Raw genomic sequence first — 20140 nt, 5'->3', positions numbered from 1 at the left:
TTTTCGTCATCCGAGGTCTTCATCGAAAGGAAAATAGGGTGAAGTTCTGACAAGCTGTCGAGACCTTCTAAAAGATCGTGGAAATCGCCAGCTGGGATTCTAGCCGGAAAGTTTTCCGCCGGAAGTCATCCACCTGAGAAGAGAAGAAAGATATTTATTCATTAAATCCTCCTCCCCTCCCCAGATCGGATACGGAGAAAGAAGACGACGCTACGAAGATCCTAGGAGAAAGGCAACAGTAGATATCTTCGTTAATAGAAGTTTGAAGAAGGAATTCCTACCAAGAGAAAGGATCGCTTCTTTCCCGTAAGTTGTGAGAACCTGCCCGAAAAGTTTTCTTCATAGACCTCTTAGCAAGGTAGAAGACGAACAGGCTTCCTGTAGACTGCTCCTTTTCTCGAACCAAGAGAGGTAGCAATATACGCCATCTTTATTTTATAAAAGGGGAATAAATTTTAGTCTTTTTTCCCCTAAATGTAAATCTTTACAGAATTTAAGATAAAGGGCTTCAAAGAAAGAGAGGATAATACTTTAGCCTCATTTGTCCTAGATGAAGTTGGATCACAGAGGTCACGTTCTTCTCACAGCATGTTTTGGAAGTCTTTCCAAGGACAGTCTGAATATTCTATCAGCATCTATATAAATGGACCTTAACAACCTCTTCACTCTGAGTCTGTCTGCGTGCAGGACTGACCAGAAGTGGACATGAATGATAGAGGATTTTCAAGGTAAATGACGATAGTCATGAACAAGATATAGAATTGCTGCAGATCGTGCTAGAGGGAATGAGGAAACTGTCCTCTTCCGATACCTCTGTGAACATAGCGGTTTTTTCTTCCCTTTCAGAGGGAAGAATCACCTTTGTATATATCTGCTATCAAAGAACGCAGTAAAAGGCTATACTCTGTCTCTATAAAGGGAATTGGAGATAGCAGAGGATTAAGATCTTCAGGATCTTATACGATACCTCAATATGACAAGAGTAGGATATCATGTAATTCTAATGGGATCTTTTGTGGCCACAGATTCTATGTTCCGACAAGATGGAATGCTCTTCCTCATCAAACTTCTTTGAGAAATTTTTATGAGGAATTCGTTTGTTTCTCTTGGTTCCTAAACGATCAAGAAGACACGTGAACTTTTTTGAGCATTAGAATCTCGCATCAGATTCTATGGAGATTAGGCAATGGGTTCTTGCCAGTATAGTATGTCTGGCCAAAAGAACTAAAACCCCCTATTCCTGATTCAATGTTTCAGATAGAGGTTTCGTTGTCCAGGCAGGGTACTTACGTTTTCATCTACAGTAGAATGGTCAAAAAACGTTTGCCCTACAGAGTCTTTGGAATGCGATGACGGCTCGAAATGCTTCCCAGAAGGTGTTCAGAGGGATACAATAAAGAGCTAGAAATCAGGAGTACTCCCAAATTTCAGCTCGGAGTCTCCTTCGACTTCCAGGCTTTTCTTCTTCCCTTCTTCGGGCAGGATTAGGGAAGATTCTGCAACGAGACACCCCTCAACATGTAAGAAGAGATCTCGTGAGCAACGGAATTATTCAAGAAGGACCCTCCTCGGAGAAAGACTCTTATCTCTCGTACGGTTAGATATCCTATCGTCTACTGGATGTAGCTGACTACAATCACCTCCCCTTGCCGGAGAGGCCAAAGCTCAAAGTGGAAGAACTTCTTCCCACTCTTCTCCAGTCTCCTGATAAACTATTGTGGATGTTCAGGACTTTTGGACAATGTAGCGCCAACCAGGTGCCATATGCCAAAACAGGCGTAAAAACGCCAGAGGCAAACAGTCCCAAGATCACTGTCATTGTCTGAGGAGAAAGAGCTGGCCTACAACCTGGCACAGATGTGCTAGAGGTGAACAAATCGGACAGATAAGAGTGTCCGATGTGGACATCGCCAGACATCCTCGAGACTCTACCAAGCTCGAAACTCGGCAAGTGGGGAGGAACCAGCAGGCGCGAGGCCCAGCTAAGCGCGAGGTGCCAGCAGGCACGCAAGCCAGGCTCTAGGCTTCATCCAGAAAAGATCCATTTCAAAGGAAGCCCTGGTCTTCTTTGAAATAAGTGTGATCGCTAAAGCACTTCATGAATAACTTGATGATTCTTTCAAACAGCTGAGAATTAAAAGCGCTTGAAGTGCGAGCTTTTATGAATTCTTGTTCGTTTCCATAACAATATGTCGTGAGGACATATTGCTGTAATTACGGGGAGATGCAACTCTTGTGTTGACTTCCCTTTGCAGCGAAGAGGGTCAAGTTGACCTACGAGAGATCCTTCTCCCCCACTCTTGTTTTACGGTGTCTTACGGATACGTTGCTGGGATACGGAGCCGACACTGATCCTTAACTAAGTGAGTTGATTTTTATGTTAACATAGTGTTTTTTTCTTTTTTGGTTTGTTTGAAAGGAGTTTGGGGATAGCTCTTTTCAAACTAAGCACAAACCCTCGTGTTAGGATCAGGTGATCGGGATCGGTGTTGTGCTTCCTTAGTTATGCCCATAGGCATAGGGTGTGTCATGTAAGTGGTTTATAAGACCCCATTGACAAATGACCATTAGATTCTGTCGAGTAAGTGGATAAGATCCCATTGACAGATCTACAAGAACTCTTAGCCATAGGTCACATCCTTGCTGAGGCTCTTGAGACGAAGCAGACTACTAGCAATAGCTAGGAAGTCGACCTCCGCTTAAACACATAGGAACCAAGGTTTTATTTATTTATGTAACAGTCCTTTTCCTCCGTTACTAAAAATTAAATAACTTTCTTACCAAACTCTGTTCACAACAAGAAAACAAGTAAGTCCACAATCAGTGGAATAGCTCTCAAATAATATCACAAAGTGCAAAAATTAATTCATGGGGGAAAACGACAAACACCACAAAAATATTTAAATTTAGTACTATCCAGACAGAAGTTATTCCTGAAACCACGGAATACATATATTAATGAAAACCAACCATCCTGAAAATATTATAAAACAACACAATTATCCAATTACGATAGCAAAAGCAAATATACATCCACAAAAAGAAGGGGGTTCAGACAGGAGAAGGCATACGGAAAGCAAGAATATCCTATCAATTACAAACTAAACCCTAGCGGTGGTTTCCCTCCTCTTAAACACTGGAGCTGTTGCCGTGATCTCCTTAATTACATATAACACTGAAGTTGTAACCGTGATCTTTATAATTACTTATATGCCTCTGCGTCCAGAGACAAAAGTGAAGTGGCAAAGTGATATAAGTAGGTGTATATATATTTGTGATACTCCACAGGATCCACACATCAGCGATCCTACGTCCTCGAGGATGATCCTCCAGAAAACTCGGGACTCCAAATCAAAACCAGAGCCAAGGGCATCAAAAAGATCGCATGAATGAACCATTCCAAAAAATATTAATCACTTATACCTTGGCTAAGCGAGAGCCCTCGACATTTACCGAGCGAGGGTGAGGCAGGATGAAGCGTAATCCTTCAAGAATAAATCATATACTAAGTAGGCGATACGTAGCAAATCCAAGTCACCAGGAGTAATAAGGCTCAGAGATCAACTGACTCTTCAGTCGAAACAATCTCCGACACAGCCACGGTGACAGCACCACTTGCTCACAAATATATGGAAAGACAGAATGGTCATTAGTGGCAATAACCAAACAGACAAACCACCGGGGAGGAGGAAAACAAAGTAAATGGATGATAATACAATTAATATACATAACAAAAACAAGAATAATAAAATAACTAAGAATAAAATATCACAACAAGTGAACACCTCCTCTCCCAAAAGAAAAAAAAAAAAAAAAAATATATACATATATTTTTTTTACAGTAAATAACTTAGTATACTAAAAAAAAAAAAACTAAAGTCTTTGTTACCCAAACCAAAAACGACCCCACAAGCCAAACAAGGTTTTTATACACCCTGCAAAGAAAAAACAAAGGTATGAATGTAAATAATAAACTTATTACAAAACCTGATATCCAACAGGAGGGGTGGCAAAGGAACAAGGATGCAGCTCACAATGGCATCAAAATTAACAAAATATCATTAATACAATGGAAAATCTACACACAGAAAACCTCAAAAACCATCGCCAACACATTGTTAACCCAAGAGCTTCAAAACTCTCACATACGTATATTATTAAGAGCTACACTGCTCTAATCGGATTCCATAGAACTGTTCATAGGCCATAAGTTTATTTACACACTCAACGTTGTTTCACTTTATTTTCAAATCGCTCATTGCAACAATGTTCAGCGAACAATAGTCCTGTCTATCATCACAGTGACAACACACTATTCACTATAAAAGTGTCCTACCGAATACATACACTAACACTGGACAACACGAGAAGACCAACACAGTTTCCCCTGCGCAATCCCAACACACAAAATTTCGTGAAGCGTAATTATGCCTGAAAACCAAGAATGCCCGGATTAGTAGCTGTACGCTAAACAATGTAGATTCTCCGATATCCTAATCACCAAATTAATCACCTCACCGTATTGTACCATGCGCCAAAGACCAACAAACAATACCAACATCATTGTATACCAACATCATTGTATACCACACTTTTCAGTAAAAATTTTACGATATTACCCATTTGTATCCTATAACACTCAATTCCATCATGCATTATAAGCACTTCAACCTTCATTAAAATAAACATTGCCACTATTCTTCATTTTATAACCCCATGCATTTACAGAACTCCTGTAAAGGAAAATATAATTGATACATATTTGTTACACACTCATCTACTCTTTACAATACAAACCTAAGCACCCACTTCAACAGTACACACACCGTAACCAGAACGATACAGATACTACCTTAATATCCGCATAGCCCTCTGCAAGAATCCTCCTACTCAACGCTGCGAGAGAGAGGCATCGGCCACAACGTTGTCTTTTCCCGGGACATGAGTGAATTCTTTAGATTCCACCCTCCGCAAACATGAGGCTCAAACGCATCAGACGTTGGTTTTTATTTTTGTATCTGTTGATGAAGGTCAAAGGGTTATGGTCAGTCATAATCTTTATAGGAGTTCCTGTGGAAGAAAGATAGATGGAAAAATATAATAGCCAGAATGAGTGCGAGTGTCTCCTTCTCGACCGTCGAATACTTTAATTGAGCGGAATTCAATTTCATTCGAAAAGAACGCGACCCCGGGTGAGAAACGCCTTGCTCGTCATTCTGTAATAAGACCGCTCCGACACCGACATCACTTGCGTCCAGTGGCAAGCGAAAAAGGCAGGTCGAAATCCGGAGCCCTTAAAACGGGGAAAACTAAGAAGCACACCTTTTAAACACTCAAATGCCCTTTGCGTTTCAGGAGTCCAATTAAAAGGAACAGTTTTCTTCAACAAATTAGTGAGCGGATCAGCGATGTCAGAAAAATTCCTTACAAATTTACGATAACCACCCAACTAGACACAGGAATTTTCTGACATCCTTTCGACACTTTGGAATGGACATTTTCTCAATGGCTTCGACATTGGCGTTGTTTATGGCGCCACCTTACCGTCACCCAACCTCATTGACCTAAATAGATTACCTTTGCTTTGGCAAACTCACTTTTTTTTCAAATTAATTACTAATCTGGCCTTTTTTAAGACCTCAAATAAAGCCCTAAATACGCTTTAGATGCGTTTCCCAGTCATCGCTATAAATTACGATATCATCAATATACACAACGCAACCTTCCAAACCATAAACCAAGCGTGTTCATTAAACATTGAAACGTAGCTGCAACGTTCTTCATGCCGAACGGCATTACACGGCATTGAAATAACCCTTGTGGAGTCACAAAAGCAGACAAGGCCCTGGCTCGTTTTGATAAAGGAACTTGCCAATACCCTTTTAGCAGTCAAATTTGCTAATAAACTTTGATTTTCCCATGCGATCAATACAATCCTCTATACGAGCAAGGGATAACAATCGGTCTGCGTGACTTCATTAACTTTCCTATAGTCAAAACACAAAACGAAAATCACCATCAGGTTTTTTCACTAACACTACCGGAGAGGACCATGGGCTTTTACTGGGCTCTATTAAACCATGCTTTAACATATAGTCAACTTCTTTGGCTACTACCTTAGTTTTAAAAGGGGAAATTTTAACCTATAAGGGGACTGCTTTATTGGTGTTGCATTCCCAACGTCCACATCATGTTCCTAAATAGACGTACGACCCGGTACCTCTGAAAACATTCTTTGTAACCCATAACCAATTTTCTTAAAGACCTTCGTTTCTCGCTACTGAGATGATAGACCAAACCATCAAATTTCTCCAAATAATTCTTATTACTCGACATGCAAATTTCATTATCACAATTATCATCAGTAAAACCCTCTGAAAAAGAATAAAGTTTATTATTTGAAACGTCGTCCGCAATAGTGGCTATCGGAATAATTTTCTCTCTTCCCTTCTATGCTTTTAACATGTTCACATGACACAATTAGAAAGGCTTCCTTCTTTCCGAAGTTTCAACCAAATAATTCACCTCACTATCTTTCTTTAAAATTTTCCATGGTCCAGAGAAGGAAGCTTTCAAAGAATTACCGGCAACGGCAAAAGTACCAAAACCCTATCGCCTACTGCGAAATTACGCACTTTAGCCTTTCTATCAAAAAAGTATTTCATCCTTTTTTACTACACAACTAAATTTTCTCGGGCAAATTTCCAAGCCTTCGACAATTTGTCACCCAAGTTTGTCACATAATCTAACAAACTGATGTCTGGGATATCACCTTCCCACGATTCTCTTACCACATCAAGAGGACCACGCACACAATGTCCGAAGACCAAATCAAAAGGTAACAAACCTAAGGACTGACTTGGAGCTGACCAAAAAGCAAATAATAAATAAGGCAATTCCTTGTCCCAGTCGGATCCATGAGTTAAACAATATTTCTTTATCATTGACTTCAGGGTCTGATGGAATCTCTCAAGAGCACCCTGACTTTTGGGATGATATGGGGAAGAAGTCACATGTCTAATGCCCAATTCATTCATCTTACCTTTGAAATATTTACTAACAAAATTAGTCCCACAGTCTGACTGAACGACCTTGGGCATCCCAAACCTAGTAAAAAAGTTGGTTAGTACTTCTACAATTTTTTCACTCTTAATTGTACGTAGGGGAATAGTGAAAATATACTCATTCCCACTACAAGTCCTCGGTAACGGACCAACAACATCGATAATTACCTCTTTGAAAGGCTCGGAAACCACAGGGATGGGGCACAAAGGAGCTTTAGGAACAGGTTGATTCGGCAACTTACCGACTTTCTGGCACATCGCAACTATTAACAAACTTCTTAACGTCTGCTTTCAAACTTGGGCCGAGAAATAGTTCGCGAAGAGTTTGCTAGTCGTCTTATAAACACCAAAATGCCCAGCCAAACCACTTTCATGAGCCAACGACATCAAAGCATTTCTGTAAATATAAGGGACCATTATTTGTCTTAATATTTCATGTTCCGAGTTACCAGCCTCCATCGGCCTACTCACCCTGTACAAAATATTCTTAATAATTCTAAATTTAGGTACAGTCAAGTCCGACTCTTCACCTGACTCTGTTGGTAAGTCACGAAATTCCTGTTTTGGGCTTGAACAAGCTCTTCCACAGTCCAATTCGGATGATCTCTCAAAATATTAATATCTCCTACAATATTACTACTACGTTCCAAACTACTCAAGTCTACATCAGTTGCAACGTCAACTACTCTAGCACTAGAACGCGTAACTACTGCTACTTCTGGATTGATCAGAATTGGCCAAGTCTTATTCTTAAAAGTCTTGTTATTCCCCAAAACAATATCAACCTCTTTGACAGGAAACTTATTTACTACTGCCAATTTCAAAATTCCTGAAAAAGAAGGACATTTCAAATGAAAATTTCCAATGGGGTAAGACTCGACTGAATCAGGAAAACCACACAGCAAAACAAACTCTTTATAATCAAAGTCAAAATCTTTAGGTAATGCGTCCCGTAAGATCAAGGACTGGGCCGCCCCAATATCCCGCAAAATCCTTACTTCATTTTCAATGGGTGAATTGACCGACGACACTTTCCCACTAGATAGATACCTCTCAAAACAGTCTGGTAGTCATTGGTCACTTGGTCTGGTCGGGACAGGATCGCTCTCTTTTCTACCGACTCCCATCACCGGTCTTCCTCTAGCCTGCAATGATTTTTTGAAAGCAAAGCAAGAACTCTTCAAATGCCCTTTCTTATTACAATAAAAACACGTAATCCTCTTTTTCCACTCTGGATCATGGGAACCATAACCTCTCTTATCATTATAAGCAGAGAAACGTTTATCACTATTAACAGGTTCCTGTGCCCTGATTTGATTCTTATTATTATGATTAGGCCGTATAAACGTCTTACTCTTATTATAACCACCTCGACCTGTCCTATCCCATTTCGGTTCTACACTTGTCCCTGATGCTCCTAACTCACTCTTGTGTGACAAATAATATTCATCGCTAGCAATAGCGGCTTCCTGTAAAGTGTCAATTTTCAGTTCTTCAAGGTGAACTTTTAACTTATCTGATACACACCTCTTGAATTCTTCTACAAATAACAATTCTTTTAATTTTTCCATGTCATCCACCTCTTTCGATTTAAACCAGTCTTTGGCAAATTGTCTTTTTCCCCTCGCGAACTCTACAAAGGTTTGGTCACTACCCTTCTGCAAATTTCTGAACCTTTGCCTGTAGGCTTCCGGAACCAGCTCGTATGCTTTCAACACGATAGCCTTAACATTTTCGTAATCTGATGACAAAGTTTCATCCAAAGTTACATAAACCTTTTGAGCCCTTCCTACAAGGTTACTCTGTATGAGAGTGGTCCAGTATTCCTGGGGCCACTGCAACTTGGCCGCAATCCTCTCAAATGAAACAAAAAATTCCGCAACATTATTCTCTTGGAAACACGGCACAAACTTAAGGGCCTGCCCCAAATTAATGGCAGGCGTTACCAAACTACTCGAGGAGGAAGGAGGGGAAGAGGGAGCTGCATTTCGCATCTCTCTCTCAAACATTCTCTCTCTCTCTCTCTCCTCAGCCTTAAATTTCTCCAAATTAAATTCTAAAGTTTTCAATTCTATTTGTTTAGACAATACCTCCACAGACACCTCAGTCTTAGGTGTTATTACCTCACCCTTTTTAACCATACTGACATAATCATAAACCTGGATTAACAATAAGCCTTTTCTAATAGATACATCATACTCCAACTCCAAATGTTGAGCTACTTGTTTCAATTCACTTCTGTCAAGCTCCGCAAGCCTTGCTTGCCACCCCTCTCCAGACAGGAGATCTAACACATTAACTGTCGACATTGTTTTTAAACAAACTAACTAAATATAAGATAACTCCAACAAACCAAACACGAGGAGGTGTAAAAACGTTGTTCAGGGAAAACCAAGCCCCCAGAATTAACTTCGCACTGAGTGAACAGACAGGAACGTAAAATCCTGTTCAGACGGTCGCCAGTTTGTAACAGTCCTTTTCCTCCGTTACTAAAAATTAAATAACTTTCTTACCAAACTCTGTTCACAACAAGAAACTAAGTCCACAATCAGTGGAATAGCTCTCAAATAATATCAAAGTGCAAAAATTAATTCATGGGGGAAAACGAAACACCACAAAAATACTTAAATTTAATACAAAAATATCCAGACAGAAGTTATTCCTGAACCACGGAATACATATATTAATGAAAACCAACCATCCTGAAATATTTATAAAACAACACAATTATCCAATTACGATAGCAAAAAAAAAAAAAAAAAAAAAAAAAGCAATATACATCCACAAAAAGAAGGGGGTTCAGACAGGAGAAGGCATACGGAAAGCAAGAATATCCTATCAATTACAAACTAAACCCTAGCGGTGGTTTCCCTCCTCTTAAACACTGGAGCTGTTGCCGTGATCTCCTTAATTACATATAACACTGGAGTTGTAACCGTGATCTTTATAATTACTTATATGCCTCTGCGTCCAGAGACAAAAGTGAAGTGGCAAAGTGATATAAGTAGGTATATATATATTTGTGATACTCCACAGGATCCACACATCAGCGATCCTACGTCCTCGAGGATGATCCTCCAGAAAACAAGGGACGTCCAAATCAAACCAGAACTAAGGGCATCAAAAAGATCGCCTGAACATTCCAAAAATATTAATCACTTATACCTTGGCTAAGCGAGAGCCCCTTGACATTTACTGAGCCGAGGGTGAGGCAGGATGAAGCGTAAACCTTCAAGAATAATCATATATCCAAGTAGGCGATACGTAGCAAATCCAAGTAGGCAAATCCAAGTCACCAGGAGTAATAAGGCTCAGAGATCAACTGACTCCTTCAGTCGAAACAATCTCCGACACAGCCACGGTGACAGCACCACTTGCTCACAAATATATGGAAAGACAGAATGGTCATTAGTGGCAATTACCAAACAGATAAACCACCGGGGAGGAGGAAAACAAACTAAATGGATGATAATGCAATTAATATACATAACAAAAACAAGAATAATAAAATAACTAAGAATAAAATATCACAAAGTGACAATTTATTACCTACAACGTATGTTGTTTACCTGTCTAATCAGTAATTAGCTGTCTCTTACCCTCCGCCAAAGGTGCCAATCAGCTAAGTATATATCTGACAGGGAAGTTGAATGTATGAAAATGATATTGTTATTGTACAAATAAAAGTTTCATACATACTTACCTGGCAGATATATACGATTGAATGGAGCCCACCCAGCCTCCCCTCAGGAGACAGGTGGAAGAGAAAATCTGGTTCTAGAAGGTAATGGTTCCTATTCTTGCCACCCAGCGGCGGGACGGTAGATCACCTGACCTACCTACCTGTAGCGTGTGCCGCGAAATTCGAATTTCTATCAGGGACGACGGAGTCTATAGCTAAGTATATATCTGCTAGGTAAGTATGTATGAAACTTTATTGTACAATAACAATATCATGTTTGTGGCACTAGGCTGCAGACAGTATATTTGTCTTAATGTGGATGGATCTGAGCAAGAGCCAGGTACTGTGATTAACATTATCATTTTGTAATAAATATGTATTTCGATCATGTTGCTTATTAATTATGTCCTTTCAGTAAGGAGGGAACGAAGGCTCACCTTCCTTTCCAAGGTCGTTGTGCAATGGTATTCTGTTTGGAGCCAAACACAATCCATGGGTTAGGTCTCTTCAGATGTGTGCACTATTTATGGTGGACCCAATATTGAGTGTTTAGGATACAAGCTGTTTTGTAAGTCAGGATTAGCACTAATGCTTACTATTACTCTACTGCTACGCTGTATTTTCTCTCTCTCTTGCCCTGGTCAACGGTAACGCTGAATTTTCTGTCCCTTTTTCTGAGTCACTTTTCAGCTTAATCTTAAATTTTTAGTTTTATTATTTTTCATGAATATTGAGTTAATGAAGGATGTCTGATTCCTCTTTACTTTCACTACTATTGTATCTGAATATTTTAAAAGCTACTTGATGTACTTTAAATGATTCCCTCAAATTCTTGCTCTCTCTTCTCTCTCCTCTTGCTATTAATTCTAGGTCAGTTTGGATCATGATAAGTCACTAACCTGATTCTTAATCCGTGTTTCTATTTTAGCATTTAATCAATCTGTATTTTTTTTATTAGTTTTCTTTTTATGTTCTCAAGCTCTCATGGTTAGTTGGACTGGCCTTCGAAATACTGGTTGGTTTATACACCTACTGGTGACATTTTGAGATTGTTTTAAAATATCCTTTGTATTTGATATTTTGATAATATTTTGAAATATCCTTTGTATTTTTTATTTGATTTTTCTTAGAGTGATACAGTTACAGGTTTATTTTATGAATTATTTCCCTTAAAACCTCTCTTGACTTGATGTGGCCATACTATTTAGCCAGTCTCAAGCCGAGGATTTTCTGTGTTAGTTTCCCAGTGTTACACAGCATATCTTTAGAACACTTGCCACTCTCCTGCCTCCTGTACCCGCTGTATCTACTACTGTTACTTGATCCTGCATTTGTTTCTCGTAAATGTGTTTGTAATGTACCACTCTTGTGTAATACTAGGTGTGTTAGTCATATCACTGTTCCATTCTACTACATACTACTACTATACTAATACCATTCAGCTGTATTTGTATTTCATTGTAGAGGTGCTTGGTTGATCACATAAAGCCTACATATCTACTCTGATTCTTGTTCTTTTTTTCACCCTCTCTTCAAACACTTCTGCAGTGCCGCCCATCTGTTTTTCGTTGAAAAGGGGGGAATTTTTGAGATAACTACATCCATCATTAAATCTCTTAGATAAACACTTTGAAACCTCACAGTGTGTGATAGCTATGGTATCCCAGGTATTGTGAGGTTGTCATTAGACACTTTCTTTGTATAATATAATATATATTTTTAAGTCGAGGCATCATCATCACCATTGCTGCCTATTGTGTTTTCAAGCTCAGTGAGGCAAGAGTCTTCTTAGATGCACGTAACTTGGACTTGATTTTAAATCACAAACTTTTCTACAGAATCTGTCTTTTGAACTGAAAAAGATTAGCTGCTGGTGTTGCACTGTGACATACAATCCATGGGTTAGGTCTCTCTTCAGATACTACTACTACAACTACCATGCCTATTCTGAAGATATTTATTTTTGCATTTTTTATGTATTTATGCAAGATTTAAAGTGATACCTCTTATTAAGAAGGAAATATAAGTATTCATATCCATAGTGTCCTTTACTTATCACTCCTCGCCGCCAGTACACTAATTATAAGGAAGAGAGTACGTAATCTTCAGTATGTGGCTGACTGACCTGTTTGCAGTATAACCATTTACATTATTAAGTATCATGATTTATATTTATATATGTGTGTGTGTGTGTGTCAGTCAGCTTCATTCTAGAATTTACAAATACTGCAACCAATCAAAGTCAACAGCTCATTTTATGTTTTGATCCCTAATGCCACTGTTTTCACTAGTGAGATAGGTTTGTAAATACACCGGATGCCAAGATTTGAACGGAAGCCTACATGTGACAGAGAAGTCTCAATTATGAAATTGCCCAGAGTGATTGTAGTGGATAGGAAGCCAATTGAATCCAACAATATTGTCTTGGAAAACTGAAAAATACTGAACGAATGAAAGAGTCAAGTTTAATAGAAAAGAAGGTAGTACTGTAAGTCCAAGAAAATTGCAAGAAGTATTGAAAGAAGGTTGTGAAGTCTATAAGAATTACCAAGACTTTTCAAGATCCTAATTTATGAGTTATCTAAGTGAAGATGGAAAGTCCAGGAAATTCTTTGTTTTCAATGGAGTAGCACTATGGTATTAATGAAAGAACATGATTGGAAAATGTATATCAAACAGTATGAAATATGGAAGTGCAAAAAAACAAAATCCATTTCTGTAAAGGTCCTCATGACAAATTAATGCTTTATCCTATTTCTGTTTCATAACATTGCTGTTTCAAAATAGGTGTGAAACAGAAATAGAATAAAGCATTAATTCGTCATGAGGACCTTTAAGGAAATGGATATTTCTCATTCAACATCGATATGCCACAATAAATTGTTTATGTCCAAAATAGTAAGGAAAGTTCTAACATAGCTTAAATCTTTGTCACCTTAATGTTTTTCAGGTAGTGGTACCTCTCAAGTCCGGAAGATAAAGGTTGTTAAAAGAAAGAAGTCCTGATTGATGCCTGCATTTGTGGTCAGTGTACAGTTGTATGGCATACTTAGTGGAAGTCCAAAGAAATTGTTGAATGTTGCAAGACACACTACCTACTACATTGAAATGACAAGTTGTCAAGGCCTTTTAATTTCACCTTTTAAGTTGTAAACGTAACCCAATAACCCTGGAAGACATTTTACATTGTGTTGAGGTACTCACTAGGTTGCCAAAACTTGCAATTATTTTGTGATACCAATTTTTAAATAGAACTTTGAATACGCGTACCAAACTGCTTCCTAATACTGTCTTGTGTACTTAAGGGTCTAGACTGACAGCAGACTGGGTTAAAGACTTCCCCAAGGTATTTTCCTGAAAGTGCACTTGACTTGAAATTAAATAAGGAGCAGTTTAATAATAGAACAACACAGGTGAAGAAGACAAACAAACTCTGGGAAAGTGTCGAGGAAGGTTCAGGAAAGACTACAGTGTTCAGGTCTTGTTATGAGAGGAGCTGATCATGTGTGTGAAAGTGTTGAGGGTTGATGCAGGTGGATGGAAGGAGAAGAGTAAGGCTAAAGTTCAGATGGAAGGATAAAAAAAAATGACTTTAGGGAGAAAGGTTTAAGAAGTCAGGTTGAGTTTGATAGAAGAAGGTTGACAGGAAGAACCATACAGAAATGGGTCAAGCTGAAGACAAACTAGAAAGAAATGTGGAAAAATCTCAACTTGAGAGAGACCCAGTTAATAACTTAAATGTTTGAGAGAAAGTATATGAAAGAAGAACGCCAAATACTACAATAAAGATATCAACAGAGGTCAAAATATTATTGAATCAGGAGAAACCATTACCTCCTAGTACCTATCTCAGTCATATTCAATAGAATGCATATGGATTTCAAATCGGTCTGATAGGTGAATTGCAGAGACTGGTGCCGATATATGAGTCTACCAACCTTTCATTATTATAAAGCTTATACGAATATGAAGTTATTAGTTATCACTACTGCTCATACCGTGGTGACTTCAACGCGCACATAACCCTACAGGATTCAAATGGCGGATGGGACACTGTAACAGACCACGAGTTGTTTAAGCGAACATTATTGCAAAAACATTAATAACGCTCTTAGTGCTATGGCATCAGATGACATCTCCATGCTCAGTACAGTAAACAGGGTTGACAGGAGTCTCGCTAAAGATGTATAAGCCTAAATTATATCCTTGCAATCATTTTCCAATAATAAATACTTTGTTTGCAACTCTAGTCACTGGAACTGAAAGGTAAATTAACGGACATAAAAGCCAAATGACAACACCATTCCTGATTAGAAAGTTATGATAATCATGATGGAATAATGAACTAGACAATAGCTAATGAAAGTAAGAGCGAACGTTAGAGTCAAGCTTACAACTATAGCAACTAACGTCAGCAAACCTTTTTAAAGCCATTTGACATTTTCAGTTTATATGAATTCCTGACCCTGTTAAGAGGTGCGATATATTACGTAATGTCTAATGTATTTGATCAAGAATAAATCTTACGGACATGACCGATGAGATCTAAGATTTATTTGTCAAAAATAATATATACAGGAATGCACATCTGTAGTACAGTATACATGTGTACGCTGTACACATTTCTGAGTATGCTTGCATATGCAGTCACATCTGCGCCTATACATTCATATGTACACTGCAGAAGAAGAAGAAGAGATTCGGTGTAAATTCAACTTTGATAGTCTGAAGATACTACTGTTTATAAACAAGTACTGATGGCCACACGAGGAATAAGATGAGTTGAGGTAGGTTCCAAGCGATTCTAAGTTTTTTTTTTTTATGTTATTTCCCATGTCGCCAAAGGCAAGAAAATTATCTTTTTATTGTAATTGTTTGCTACTACAATTAACCGTCATGAATGACTCAAAACCCGTAGACATAAAACGCAACCCCCTGTGAGACCCACATATTTCATTAGAAGTTCAAATGTAAACATAAATTTTTCTAAACGTCCTTCAAGAATAGCAGAATGGTTAGTGGGAATGAGAAATGTTGCATATAATCGAAAAGGTTGGCTTTCGAAGCAATGAGAGTCAATGAATAATAATCACTCTACCAAACGTGACTCGCGTAATGTTTGTGTATATTCTGAGGCGTTTCATTCCTCTTAATAGGTAGATTTTTTGTCTTTTCGTGTTAGATTGTAATGTTAGCGTATGTCATTTGCTAATGCTTCTTTCAGTTTTATCGTAGACACATCTGTAATGATATTCACTGAATGAAACTGCACATTCAATATAATTTGTAAATCCTCAATACCACAACACTTTACGTCAAAATTACGATTTCCTATTGCAAGTCTTAACAAGGTGCATAAATAAGCTGACATATTCATTTATAATGTCAGCTTATTTATGCACCTTGTTAAGACTTGCAATAGGAAATCGTAATTTTGACGTAAAGTGTTGTGGTATTGAGATTGGGGATTTACAAATCATAATACGTAGGCAGTTTAATTCAGTGAATATCATTACAGATGTATCTACGATGAAACTGAGAGTAAGGGTCCAAGAAGTATCAGCAAACGACATAATACGTAAACCTTGCAATCAAACATCTTTATTATTTTACACGAGTTTGCCTCCTTTCCAGGGTCTACTTCGAAGTCAATCAGATATTAATAAAAAAAACTTATTAACGTGCATACACGCAATGTTCGTAAACTATCCGTTTATATGTTACATATCAAAGGACAGTGATGTCTCATTATATGTCGTGGTTCGGAAGTCACGTAAAGCCGTTGGTCCCGTTGCTGAATAACCACTGGTTCCATGCAACGTAAAATCACCATACAAACAAATCATTAGGATTTGTCGTCTGAAAACTGGTCCTCGTCTCACCAGCCATTGGGGAATCTTTTACAAAGACGCTTTGCTAAAAACCAAAGCTTTCAGCCAATGAGAGAGGGCAATAGAATTTCTGGTAAGGTGGTGGCCTGTGATTGGCCAAGGCAATTCCTGTCTTGACAGAAGAAACGTCAGTGTAGGTCTAAAGACGAAGACAGAAGGGTGCTCAATAACAAGTGCTGCTTACAGAAGGAGGAGGAGGAAGAGGACAAGGATTTTGGTAAGAAAGAGAGAGGCATTTTGTGTTGGTTTTCGACATTATTACGGGACATTTTTGACGCTGACGATTGAATAACTTTTGGTCATTATGGAAACGCCCATCAAAAGAAGTATCTAACCAGATTTTGGAATTTTGTAACTTTTCGAGTTTTCGTAAATTGTGAGGTCATTCGAAGCTTAAAGGTCATCATATACCGTTTTAAAATTGACTTTCCTTAGTTCTGTGAAAATTCAGAGGCTTGCGAATATATTTTTGGTTTGGGGTCCGTGACCCTTTGTGTGTGTGTGGGGGGGGGGGGGGGGTGTTAAGTGTGCGCGTAAGAGTCCTGATGTGGCCCCACCGGGGCTCTTGAAACCAATACATACAAGCTATGACAGTCCTTTGCGATCTCAGGTAGAGAGAGTCATCAAAGAGCCGACTATCACGATTTATTTTGCTTTAAATCCCGTGATGGAAAAGTGCAGTGAGTGACTTTTAAGGTTGTTATTAATACTTAGGAATAAAATCCAATTCACTAGACAAGAATCGGATGGCAAGATTTCAAATGATACGGCTTTTAAATTTTATAGTCTACGCTAATATTCAATGAAAATTTTTTTTGTATTTATCGTTGATCAAAAACCAAGTACTTGCCGAAGAGATACCACGAATTCGCCAAAGTCATTCATCAACTAATGCGAATTAGAGTAAGTAAGACTGGTCAAGTAGTACCTGCTGAATAATAATCATCATCATCATGAATCGGTGACACGTTTGAGTTATTAGAACGACTTTATAAATCCCGAGTAAACTGCTTGCTTACCGAGCGATGGACAACGAACGTTTTCAGTGAGGCAGACTTTTTTTATTTGCCAATTCATTTTAAGGTAAGACTGTTAACTCAGGTTCGGGACGGCTTTGAACTGATTAGTCTTGATTGGTTTTTGTGATGATAACGTTACGACGTTTTTCAAACGTGGTCATGAAAAGCACGAAAGGACACGTACTACAGTGTCGATTTTTGTACAGTTGTCTCTGCTGGGGGTAGGATCCATAGATACTGATGATACGCGTCGGAAATTTTTTATAGATGCTTGTTAAGTGTGGGATATTTATACATTGAAGCTGGTAGATGAATGTGAGTCATTTATACGTAGATGCTGGCTTATAAGTGTGGGATATTTGTACATTGAACCTGGCTGAATAAATGTGAGGCATTTATACGTAGATGCTTGTTGATAAAGTGTGAGAAATCTATACATTGATGTTGGTTGATAGTGTGGGAAATTTATATATGGATATTGGCCGATAAACATGGAAAAATTTATACACACCCACATGGACGTTAAACTCGGCCGTTTTGCATTGCTGCACTATTGTATTTTTTTTTATCAGAAATGAAAAAGTTTAACAGTTGGTCTTCCATGAACCGTTTGCAACTTCGTTTGACAGATCGAAACATTAGCCACGCCCACCTGTTATTATGGGCCGGGGTTTCAAGAGGAAAAACAAAAATCCGGGATTCCCCCGAATCTGACGGGCTTTATTTACAGGGTTATATGAAATCTCTCTCTCTCTCTCTCTCTCTCTCTCTCTCTCTCTCTCTCGTAGTTAAACCACTCATGAGGAATCGAAGATTAATAAGTGTTTTCGGATAATATACGGTCCTGTATATTTAATTCTATTCACTCATGTAAAAAAAAAATTAATGAACGTAAGTCCAGCTCTCGACAACTTCGCCGTCGTAGTTTCGTAGCGAGTGACCAATAGGTAACTGGAAGTTCGGCTGTATGGGTGGTAATGCCGGTGTTTTACGAAAGCGGGGATCCTCATGTAAGCGCGTCGCTTTTTTTTTTACGTCAAAAGAGCAGCTGAAATATGTATCATAAGCGCGTTAACCATACTTTACCGTCTGTTGGCCCCTGCTCACTACCATCGTTTGAAAAATCTTTCTTCAAGATCTTGAAAAATTAACTCAAAAGTCTGAAAGCTTGAAATAAAAATGTGAAAACCTCCGAAATCTTGAAAATGATGTACAGAAAGTCCTGAAATAGACAATCTATGGAAAAATAAAAGCAGGTTTTGGTCAGACAGCATAGTGTTCTTGTCACAGCTTAGTCAGATATGAGAGAGGTTTCCTTTGCAAGAAGACGACAGTGTCATTGCTATATTTTGCACAACATGTAGCCAAAGGAAGCAGCAGCAAGTACTGAAAAAACAGGTGAAGTCCATCATCAAGCTTGCCCTGAACTTAACATCTTTAGTGTCTGAGCATCATCAGTTTGACGACTTACAGAAAGAATGGAGGGACCTTATTTGGGCAAAGGAGACGACAGTGCATCCCATGTTTTCTCTGGAAGTAGTACCTGAATTTTTGTATAATTTAAGGGATATATGAGATGGAAATGGCCAGTTCAAGTTTAGTTTATGGTATGACTTCATGTGTGGCCTTGTATTGCCATAACTCTTCAGTCTGTATTGAAAGTAGTATATATCTAACGAATTAAGTCAGATGAAGACGAAAGAAATACCGCTCGCGTTTTTTTAACATTGCTTCAATTTGAATCCGTGGTTTTGCTATGTGCCCGGTAACTCCTTGGCAGGAGTCGACGAGTAAAGGGAGTTAGAAACCTACCTGTCTTGCTTAAGACGACGAGGTCGTTTTGGTATTTGTAGTGGTGAAATCGTTTGGACCTTCGTAAAATTCTGTTATTCACTGCGTACTTAGTGTTTCTAGATAGCTGTGGTACTTATCGTTCATACTGTATTTCATTTCGTATTGGCACAGCTGGCGTCAAGTGTTCAAATAGTGAAATTCAAAATCATTATTCTCATAGGTCAGTGATTTTCAGACAGTGCTTGGGGTGCTGTAAGGTTATCCTGAATTTTATCTTGGCTAGATCATCTCAGTGAACATTTGAAAAAAAAGGGTGCAGAAGTGTTCATATAATTATTAAACTTGGACTGGCCATTTCCATCTCATACATTTTTTTTTCATGTGATTTGGTGGATGGGATTGTGAAGGAGTGCAAATGTATATAATGATTGCATTAGTTAGGGTGCCATCACTTAAAAAAAAAAAAAAAGTGAGAACCACAGATAAAAAGTTAATGTAATACAAACGTGAAAGCTAACGTATGTATCATATTTAGCATGGATTAGGTATAGGTGCTGGTGACTTGAATATTTTCATTTCACGAAGACGACGTTTACCAGGAAAAAGGATAATAAAGATGGCCACTGCTGTTAGATCGAAAAGAGTGCCTACGGCTCATGTTGGTAAGGGCGTTGGTTGACGGTATACTCG

At 38.5% G+C, this 20140-nt stretch overlaps 1 protein-coding gene across 1 annotated transcript in view; it reads left to right on the top strand.

The window, feature by feature from the left end:
- The window catches only part of LOC135209636 (myoneurin-like), an 83602-nt gene that overhangs the window by 54816 nt on the left and 8646 nt on the right, over positions 1 to 20140 (top strand). The gene's annotated exons all lie outside the window — the stretch shown is intronic.

Source organism: Macrobrachium nipponense, chromosome 38, assembly GCF_015104395.2.
Source record: "Macrobrachium nipponense isolate FS-2020 chromosome 38, ASM1510439v2, whole genome shotgun sequence".
NCBI classification, from domain to species: domain Eukaryota; kingdom Metazoa; phylum Arthropoda; class Malacostraca; order Decapoda; family Palaemonidae; genus Macrobrachium; species Macrobrachium nipponense.
The sequence above is the reverse complement of the archived record's forward strand: the minus strand, read 5'-3'. Positions and strand labels throughout refer to the sequence as shown.